The sequence below is a fragment of the Triticum urartu genome, chromosome 5 (genome assembly GCF_003073215.2).
Source record: "Triticum urartu cultivar G1812 chromosome 5, Tu2.1, whole genome shotgun sequence".
Lineage (NCBI taxonomy): Eukaryota > Viridiplantae > Streptophyta > Magnoliopsida > Poales > Poaceae > Triticum > Triticum urartu.
In genome coordinates this window covers 81,586,318-81,596,615 of record NC_053026.1, presented here as the reverse complement: position 1 = coordinate 81,596,615, position 10,298 = coordinate 81,586,318, and the positions used below count along the sequence as shown (strand labels likewise).

At 44.1% G+C, this 10,298-nt stretch overlaps 1 long non-coding RNA gene across 3 annotated transcripts; it reads left to right on the top strand.

Annotated features, from left to right (window-relative positions):
* Nucleotides 1-939: 939 nt before the first annotated feature.
* LOC125507997 lies at nt 940-7,088 on the top strand. 3 transcript variants are annotated; one of them, XR_007283171.1, is made up of 5 exons: nt 940-1,743; nt 1,896-2,002; nt 2,808-2,942; nt 6,256-6,382; nt 6,735-7,088. It is a non-coding gene; the product is annotated as an uncharacterized LOC125507997 (long non-coding RNA). The 3 variants fall into 3 exon arrangements; XR_007283170.1 differs by having other exon boundaries at nt 940-2,002; XR_007283169.1 differs by having other exon boundaries at nt 940-2,942.
* The last annotated feature ends 3,210 nt before the right edge of the window (nt 7,089-10,298 follow it).

The following is a 10,298-nucleotide window of genomic DNA, read 5'->3' as shown; positions in this document are numbered from 1 at the left end:
AAAGAAAGAAATGTGCCTGCACCACCTCTAATTTTCTGTATGCCACAGCAGTGTCCAACCATATAAATTTTCTTATACATTCTGTACTTTTTATCACTGTATCTATTCGATAGTCACTTTTACATGAAATGCAAAAGCTTTCTGTTGTGCCTTTTAAGAAATAATGACATTTCTATGTTTAAAGGGGGGGGGGGGGGTCAATGGATCCAGGTAACAGCATTAGCATTCTGTACGATGTGTTCCATGGGAACAAAACTGCTCTTGCTTACCTGAAAATAAAATGATGACGGATGTAGGAAGGAGGTACACCCGTCAGTCTATCGGAAGCAGAAGTTCACTAAGCAGGAGTAGAAGTTGGCATAGCTGTGTTATATCTGTAATGCGGACATCATATATACTTCGGCATATGGTTGTCTTCTGCTACATGAGTTGCCAATTAAGATATTCACCAGCTGGGCATCGTTACGATTTTGTTGGAATGATTTTTTACGACCGATTTACTGCAGCTATTATAGTATTCCATATATTACTAAAACAATAATTCATACATTTTCTTCTTTGCCTCTCTTGTTTCCTCCTTCTTCCGTTGTTTAGAACCACAAAATCAAACTGGTACCAACCTTCTTACCATCTAACATAATCCTACAAAAACTAATAATCAACTTATAACTTATACATGATTGCAATATTACCCTTAGTTATATCACACCATCAAGCTACTATATTTACATACAGTTGCATCCATCATAATATTATAGTGCCAAAATAGATGAACGCAGCAATGCGCGCCTACAACGGTCTAGTAAGTATAGAAAACTGCACCTAAACCGAGCTATCTCTCACGTCAGTAGGCTTTGTGGTCGTTCGTTTTACTGATTTAATAATTCCTGGCCGTCAGACCTGTTCCATTAGCGGCCCAACTCATGTAGTGTCCTGGCCCAACTGCCTAAGGGGTTGCGAGCTCTCTGATTAATTGGTCCGCTTGGGACAGCCTAATCGACCGAAGATTCCAACCTGGGCCAACCCTAAGATGCCGCCGCCGCCGCCGCCGCCGCTACCTAGGCGAACCCTAGATGCCGCCGCCACCGCCACGGCCGCTGCTGCCATACTCCCCGACTCACAACCCCGCTCGCCGTCGTCTTCTCCTCTCCCACTGCAAATCCGTGCGCCAAGATCCCCTACCGCTGCGTAGATGACCCACTTCCACACCGCCGTATCAACGCTGCCGATCCCGTCCAAACCCACCGCCCCCCAAGTCGTCCACCGTGACCTACAGCAATCGCGGCGACTCCCTATTCCTCTCCCTCCGCGCCATGGAGTCTCTGGTTGGTCTGTGTTCATTTCAAACAAGGTGGTCAGGACGTACGTCCTGTGCCTCTCTTTGTTACTGCACCTCGTTTGAGACGAACACAGACCAACCAGAGTCTCCTGGCATGGCATCATCAGGAACCATATAATCTCTTCTTGCCTCGAGAGATGGGATGCGGCAGGTTCCATCTCCAATTGCAAGCTTCCGGTCATGGCCAGGCCGTAAGAGATGCGCCAGTTTCTATTGATCAATAATGGTTACAATTCAATCAATTTCTGTTGTTGCAATTCATGTAGCTTTTGGGCTAAGATGGGTCGAATCGTTTGATTTAGGGACATGGACGTGGTGCCGCGAACTCATGTTGTCGAAACCTGTCCTGTTGTGAACAAATGTATGTGCAAGACCTATATGGGCCATGACGCCCTAACTATATTGTGAGTGTTTAAGAGATCATGACTTGTGGCAAATGGCGATGAAACTACCTGCATGCATTCGCTCGTGAACATGTAGCTTTTGCCCACGTATCTTAGAATATTACATTATTTGCTACTTTGCAGCATGTTTACTGAAGTTACTCAATGTACAGTGCCTCCCACGGATGGAAACCTACATCACGAAGAGTCATCTCCAGCTGCTGATGCCCGTAGGATTTCCTTGGGCAGCTCCTTACAAGTTGATATTGTCCTATGAAGGGTATGCCCAAAGAATTAACATACTTTGTAGATTTCTCTTAATTGTGTTTGTGTGATGGAAGCTCTACTGCCGTCTTCTAGAAATCTTATTGTCTGCACATGAAAATCAGCATAATGTCAAATGATCCATACCATCTTATAGTCGCCTATGTGGAAGTTGATATTACAAAGCATACTGTATAATCTAAGTTGTCCCATTACACATATTTACTAGATGAATCTGTATTATGTGGCATAAATAAAAGTAATGTTCAATTAACTTTTACTCATAACGAGAGCGCTTTCTATGTAGGAAAAATAACCGAACCTGAAAATTTCCTACCCATGAATTTTAATAGTTGGCCCATCTAAATTGTCCCATTATTTTCCGCACTATCTTCTACTGCTAGGAAAAATGCCTCCAGTAATTTTTGAACCATCATGTATAATCTACAGTCCCAAATATGAAGCATACTTTCCTCTTAATATTTTAGTTATCTACCCTTTCATCTGTCTGTCCTCACACACACCAACCTCACACCAACTAAAGCCCATTAGACCGAAGAAAAAACCATGTCCTGCCATACTATCCCTATAATTCCTTGCAAATCAATTAGATTTCATATCTCTTCTATTACTAACAAATGTATAGGTCATAGATGCAAATTTAATTAAGGTCCATGAGTCATGTATTCTATATTTAACAATAAAATTCCAAATAGTCGGGCGCGGCAACGTGAACCACCAATGATCTGTGGCGAAGCATGGCCACGTGGGCTAGGGGGTCAGACCTCGTTGATGCATGTGGCGACACTTGATCTTTGCAGGGAATTGATGAAACAGTCGACTGAACTGATGAAACAGTGGACTGAAGCTCATCTGCCTAGGTCCAAGGAATTGATGAATTGTTAGTTCCTGGAAGACAGCTGATGTGCGCCACTCACCGGAGGGGATTAATGAAGGTATATATGTTACTCTTTTCCCAACCTGCTGCTGCTTGAGTTCATGCACCTGTATGGGTGTGTTTGGTCTGGGAATCAAGTGTCATGGAATGGAATGGTTCCATTCCAGGGGAACGGGTCTGTTCCATTCCTGTGTTTGGTAGGAGCAAAAGAGCGGAACGGGTTGGTTCCGTTCCGCTGTTTGGTTGGAAGCACGGAATGAAAAATGGAATGACATAAAATTCAAAATTTCGACAGCATTTCGTTTGTATTTTCAAGAAAGAGGACATAACAATATATATTGACAATCTTAACATATAAATGACAACACATATAACAAAGCTTTCAACAAAGTGCACATAGTTAACAGCATACGAAATTCCCAAAAGCAACCAAAGTGCAATAGAGCCATAATACATGTCAAATTCACATACTTGACAGCCACACATGTGAAGTTCACATACGAAATCTCCAAAAGCAATCAAAGTGCACTACAGCCATACATGTGAAGTTCACATACTTGGCAACCATACAACCATACAACCATACTTGACAGCTTGAATTGCTCGTTCAAAACAGCAGCACATTGTCTATGATGCACATCTCTGAATCCACTTGAAGTTCTCTTCCCATCAGCAACAAGACCAGCCAAAAAACCAAGCATGGTTTTCGTCATGGAATTGGTCCACACAATGATCCCAGCTCTCCCGGAGCTCCCACTTGCAGCGGTGACTTCGACACTCTCCATTTCTGTCCAACCAACAAAAGATTGCAAAAACATGGATTATAGCATTTCAAATACATGTTTCAAATAGAGTAAATGATACAATCTGTCCAGCCATCAAATAAATTCAAATGTAGTTGCCTAAACATCACAAATACATGTTTCAAATAGAGTAATGATACAATCTGTCCAGCCATCAAATAAATTCAAATGTACTTGCCTAAACATCACGAATACATGTTTCAAATAGAGTAAATGATACAATCTGTCCAGCCATCAAATAAATTCAAATGTACTTGCCTAAACATCACAAATACATGTTTCAAATAGAGTAAATGATACAAATACACGGAGTGTGCCACACTCATAGATTAGCATACATGAGTTGTCTATCTTCCCACATTTGGGCTGCCATTTGTAGCCTACGGTCTACCACGGCCCTAGTGTCACTTGCTTGTTGCCTTGATGTTCGAATTGGTTGGGTGGTCCATGTCACTTCTGGTATAATAAATTCATCAATCCCTTGTGATAGTGCATAATTGTGAAGAACACAACAAGCTATAACAATGTCAACTTGTGTCGGGAAAGTAAAGAATGGTTTGGCGTCATCTAAAATTTTGAAACGCCTCTTGAGAGATCCAAAAGCCCTCTCTACCGTCACCCGTAGTGAAGAGTGCCTAAGGTTGAATAGCTCCTTATCATTTTGGACTGGATTGTTGCCCCACTCATTCAAATGGTACCTCACACCACGAAAAGGTGGTAAGAACCCGGGCTTTGCTCCATAACCGGCATCAACTAGGTAGAACTTTCCTAAAAAGGTGAAACAAATATTTGTGACAATGGTTTCATGAGGCAAAGAACATATGCACAATTTCTATCTAAGCCGACTTCTTACCTGGTGGTACTTGTAAGCCTCTCTCACGTGTTAACGCATCAGCTAAAACGGTTGCATCGTGTGCTGACCCTTCCCAACCAGCCAACACATATGTGAAGCGGAGATCAAAATCTACCGCTGCCATCACATTTTGGGTTGTAAAGGCCTTCCTACCACGAAAAGAATGCTCCACATCTTTGGTAACACCTGCTTGCACATGTGTACCATCGATAGCTCCAATACAATCCTATATAGTGACAAGTAGTAAATACCATATCATATAGCCTACATACCTAAGGAATAGTTTTAGAAATTACCTTAAAATATGGGTCAAACCGATGATTTCCTGCAATTTTTGCTGGGGTCTCCAATGATGGTGGCCGTATATAATCATTACGAAGCTCTCCTATGGCAAGAAGAGCCTTTCTAAAATAGATGCTGGTTGTGCCGTATGATCTACAAAAGTTGGCTGACACAACCCTATTCCGAAGATTATGCCCAATTGTATGCAAAAACATCGCCAATTGTTGCTCCACGCTAAGATGTGGACTGTCTTCTAGCAACTTGCGATCCCTCAATATGGCACACAAATTAAAAAACACAGCTCTTTCAAACCTTAACATGTTTTTACACAACAAATCACTTTGCCATATTTTTTGGTTTAGATAATCAAATCTAATTCGGTCTCTTTCATGCATTGGCCCATAGGTAATGCGTGGTCTTCTTTTCCTTATTACAGCCCGAACAATGGCTGCCATTGCAGCCAGTGCAACAAAAACAGCAGCTCCCCTAACCATCTTTTTTCTTTTGTTCATCTTCTTGACCATCTACAAGTGATGCATACTGTCAAAAATATGGCTATCAATGATGCTTACATCAACATATATATTGCAAAGATGCACTGGACAACATGTATTTTGGTACAAATTAGGAATAAAGATCTCCATCAATATGCATGAGCAGCAGCAACATATACACAATACGGTCTCCATCTCTCTCTGTCATTCTCGGCTGGGAATATGCATGAGCAGCAGCACCATATACATGAGGAAGTGATGGTTTACCTTGAGAGTGAGGAGCTGTGCTGCGCCTCTGCTGCCGCTGTGAGCTCGCCGGAAGCCGCCGCCTCCCCGCTGCTAATCCTCTGCAAGCCGCCCCAACCAGATCCGGATCGAGCCCCCCTTGTTCTGCTGCAAATCGCGAGAGGGAAGAGAGGGGTTAGCGGGCGACGGGGAAGGGAGGAGCCAGCCGACGGGGAAGGCAGGAACCGGGCGCGGGGAAGGGGAGAACTGGCCGGCGCCGCCGCTCAGATCGATGGAGGGGGAGAGAGAGGAGGGGGAGGCGGCGCACCTGGGGAGAGACGATAGGGCTGCGTGGGAGCGCGAGGGCGAGCGGTTCCGCGTGGTCCGGCCCTTTTCGAGGTCTCGCCTCGTTCCGCATCTGGGCCGAATATTCGGTCCGGAGAAACGAGCGGGTGCCGATCCAAATCTCAACCGAACGCGAAAACGGGGCCTGGTAATGGGTCGGACCCATGACCTTCCGGTCCATGACTCCAACCAAACACACCCTATATGTATGCTTCGTCACTTAATTCTCTCGAGTCTTCTTACTCTGGCAGCAGAAATTCAAGCAGCTACATTTTTTTTGGATATGTTGCCCTCTATCATCTTTTTTTTACGCCTACAATCCCCCCTTCCATCCAACGATTTTGTGCTCTAATGTTATTCAAATCTCAGCTTTTATAGGTGGTGTCATCCTTTTTTTGGTCAACTGACTGATTCGGGCAAATCTTGGAGATTGGTGCTCATATTTTTGTTTGTGGGGAGTTCTTTACTTGACAAATCCGTAATGGCTGCTTGTCAGGTAATTAGTTCAGATGTGGGACTGGCTTACCTCATATCTTCATGCAAATATAATCCAAACATTGTCTATTTATATCATGGTGTTTCCATCAAGATGTTAACTGAACTTCAAAACAAATCAGTTCGTTGTGATCACCTAATTGCCTTAAGTTATTTGAGACCTGAAAAGCTGGGCTTGTTTAGAATTGGCTTGCTATGATGCTACAGTACTAACAAGTCACAAGTGGTCAAGAGACGTTTAAATAGATTCGTTGAGTTTATAATTTATTTATCATGGTGTCATGTATGCATTGCGATACATTCTACCACACTGGCTAGATATCTGATTTGACAGTGTCATTTGATATTCTTAGGAGGTCTCATTCTTTGAGGAAGGAGAGCCTAAACTTGATGGGAAACCTAGAGACTTTGAAGGTTTGCTTTGCCCCTTGGTTGAGATTTAGCATGGCATTGATGTGACTGACTTTTATTTATGTGTGCTGTGACTAACTCCGTCTTAAAGGAGTAACCTATTGAGCAGTTAATAATTCGGACATCACCGCATGATTGCTTCAGAAGTGAAATCACCAACCTGCATGAAAAAAATAGAATCCGCCTTGTATATTTCTAGAGCTTTGTAACACCCTCGATGCGGCTATAGCTCCCACGTGTCGAGGCACGACTTAGAGACATAACCGCATTGAAAGCAATGTCGCAAGTCGGGTAATCATTACAACATCCCATGTAATACATAATAAAAGGGGGAGATACATAGTTGGCTTACACTCGCCACGTCACATCAGAGTTCATAAATAACATCCATCAAACAAACACTCATGGCCCGACTACGGCGCCAAAATGAAAAAAAGCCCAACATGCGACAAGGCCCTGAATCTAACCCCAACTAGGCACCACTACTGATCATCCGGAAAAGACACGTAGTATCGCTGAGAGTCCTCGTCGGACTCCCACTTGAGCTCGTAATCGTCAACCGGAGCAGAAACATCTGGACCTGCATCTGGAATTGTAGTATCTGTGAGCCACAGGGACTCAGCACTCTCGCACCCTCGCGATCAAAACTATTTAAACTCATAGGAATGGATAAGGCAAATATATGTGGAGCTGCAGCAAGCGACTAGCATAAATGTGGTGACTATCTTATACGCAAAAGGGAGCGAGAAGAGGAGGCAAAGCGCGAGCGAGAAACTATAGGAACAACCTGCGCAAGCATAACTCCAACACCGTGTCCACTTCCCGGACTCCGCCGAGAAGAGGCCATCACGGCAACACACTCAGTTGATTCATTTTAATTAATTAAGGTTTAAGTTATCTACAACCGGACATTAACAAATTCCCATCTGCCCATAACCGCGGGCATGGCTTTCGAAAGTTCAATCCCTGCAGGGGGGTCCCAACTTAGCCCATAACAAGCTCTCACGGTCAACGAAGGAAAAGACCTCCACCCGAGACACACCGATCAGACTCGGTAACCCGGTACAACAAGACAATTCGACAGGTTAAAACAAGACCAGCAACACCGCCCGAATGTGCCGACAAATCCCGATAGGAGCTGCACATATCTCTTTCTCAGGGCACACTCAGATTGTCTAAACTTCCGGTAGGCCAGCCCAGAGTTGCCCCTGGTAGCCACCGGCGGCTGACGGTTTGGACCAACACTCAGAGGAGCACTGGCCCGGGGGGGGGGGTTAAAATAAGATGACCCTTGAGTCTGCAGAACCCAAGGGAAAGAAAAGGCTAGGTGACAAATGGTAAAACCAAGGTTGGGCATTGCTGGAAAAGCTTTAATCAAGGCGAACTATCAAGGGGTTCCCATTATAACCCAACCGCGTAAGGAACGCAAAATCCGGGAACATAACACCGATATGACGGAAACTAGGGCGGCAAGAGTGGAACAAAACACTAGGCGAGAGGCCGAGCCTTCCACCCTTTACCAAGTATATAGATGCATTAAGATAACATAGCAATATAATGATATCCCAACAAGTAAATAAATGTTCCAACAAGGAACGGCCTCCAATCTTCACCTGCAACTAGCAACGCTATAAGAGGGGTTGAGCAAAGCGGTAACATAGCCAATCAACGGTTTGCTAGGACATGGTGGGTTAGAGGTTCAACATGGCAATTGGTTGACAAGCAAAAGGTAGGCATCGTAGCATTGGCAAAGCAAGAGCGAGCAAACTAGCATAGCAAAGATAGTAGTGATTTCGAGGGTATGATCATCTTGCCTGCACAGTTGTCAAAGTTGACTGGATCCTCACAAGCAAACTCAACGGGCTCCTCGGTAGCGAACTCGTCTCCCAGCTCTACCCAACAAGACAAACAAGCAACAAGGATACAATCAACCACGTGCAAGACCAGGCAATATGATGAAATGATGGTATGCTATGCGGGATGCGATGCGGGATGCAAAATGCAAGATATGACAGGAAATGCATGAACCTGGCCCCAACTTGGAATTCCAAGGGTGCCACTGGATAGAGGGGATGAAATCGCTTGAAAACGATATAAAGATCATTGGAATCGGAGTTACGGTTTGGAAATGGCAAGCGTTTTACGATATGACACCGGTCTGCGATTTACAGCAAGTAGGCATCTAAATGCAACGAAAAGAACATGCTACAGCCACCAAACATGACAACAAAATACATGGCAGGGATGCACACAAGATGCTTAACAAAAGACTAGCACTGAGCCACGGCCAATTCATCAATTAAGAGGTTCAAACAAGCATGGCAAAAACGCAAATGCAAAACAGATTCCAGACTTAGTGAAATTAACACTTGTCTGAAATTTCAGATCACGATGCTCTCTTCGGAGAAGCAAAACAATATGATACATGACCTGAACATGACAAGTAAGCACATGGCATGGAGCTACTCAACAATCTTAACAAAAGTCCCAAAGTGACCTGGGGTCAAAAGGGATCACAAAATATATTAACGGGCACACGAACATAGCTAAAACACAATCAGTTTTCAGACTTAGTGAAAACTGAGACATGCTGAAATATAACTCACGAAGGCATGTAAACGAGCTCGATGCACTCACTACGGTGCAAGTCATGGCAAGGAAGGCATACATACATTAAGAAGGCACAAAATACAAGCTAGACATGGCAATAACAATGGCATAGCATGCACGGATCAACTACAACAACGCCGGCAAAATCGCAAACGAGTTGACGATCTGCTCAGATTCACCACGAAGCAAAAGTAGAGCTCGATTGAGTCAACCGAGAGCACTCCACATATGTAAACAAAGACATGGATGGATAGAGCATAACATTGAATAACAAAAGTCCCTTACTGATCATCCTCAAAAGAGGCACGGATCATTAGGAAACAAGCTGAACATATGGCATCATGAACTAAAATATCCCAGACTTAGTGAAAACAACTAAGTCCCTGAAAACAGATTTACCGGGTGCCTCTCTTTGCGAGCTTGCACGAGTCACCACACACATCCTAAAAATGCATGGGTTGCACCTATGGAAAGAAGACAAAATGCTTAACAAAACACATCAAGGACTCACAGGCATAGCATGCACACAATAATCATGGCAAAAATGACAAAAGTCTAAGATGAATTAGCAGATCTGACAATTAACTCACGAAGCCTCCTTCTAACAGTATTTTGGGCATCAAGATGAAGCTCAAATGAAAATTGATGCAATGGAATGAAATGATGTACTCGTCGAGACGAACATTTTGATATATCATATGCCCAAAACGAAGCTACGGTTGCGGAGATACAAGCAGTCAAAGAATGCATAAAAATCTGGGAGTTAGGGTTTCGGGGGAGAGGGGGTCAACCCAGATCCAGATCCAGCGCACGGAAACCGAGGCACCGCCCGAGTTACTGTAGCAGCCGGAGGAGCTCGCCCCCGGAGCTTGGGGAGGAGGCCGGCGAGGCGGGGC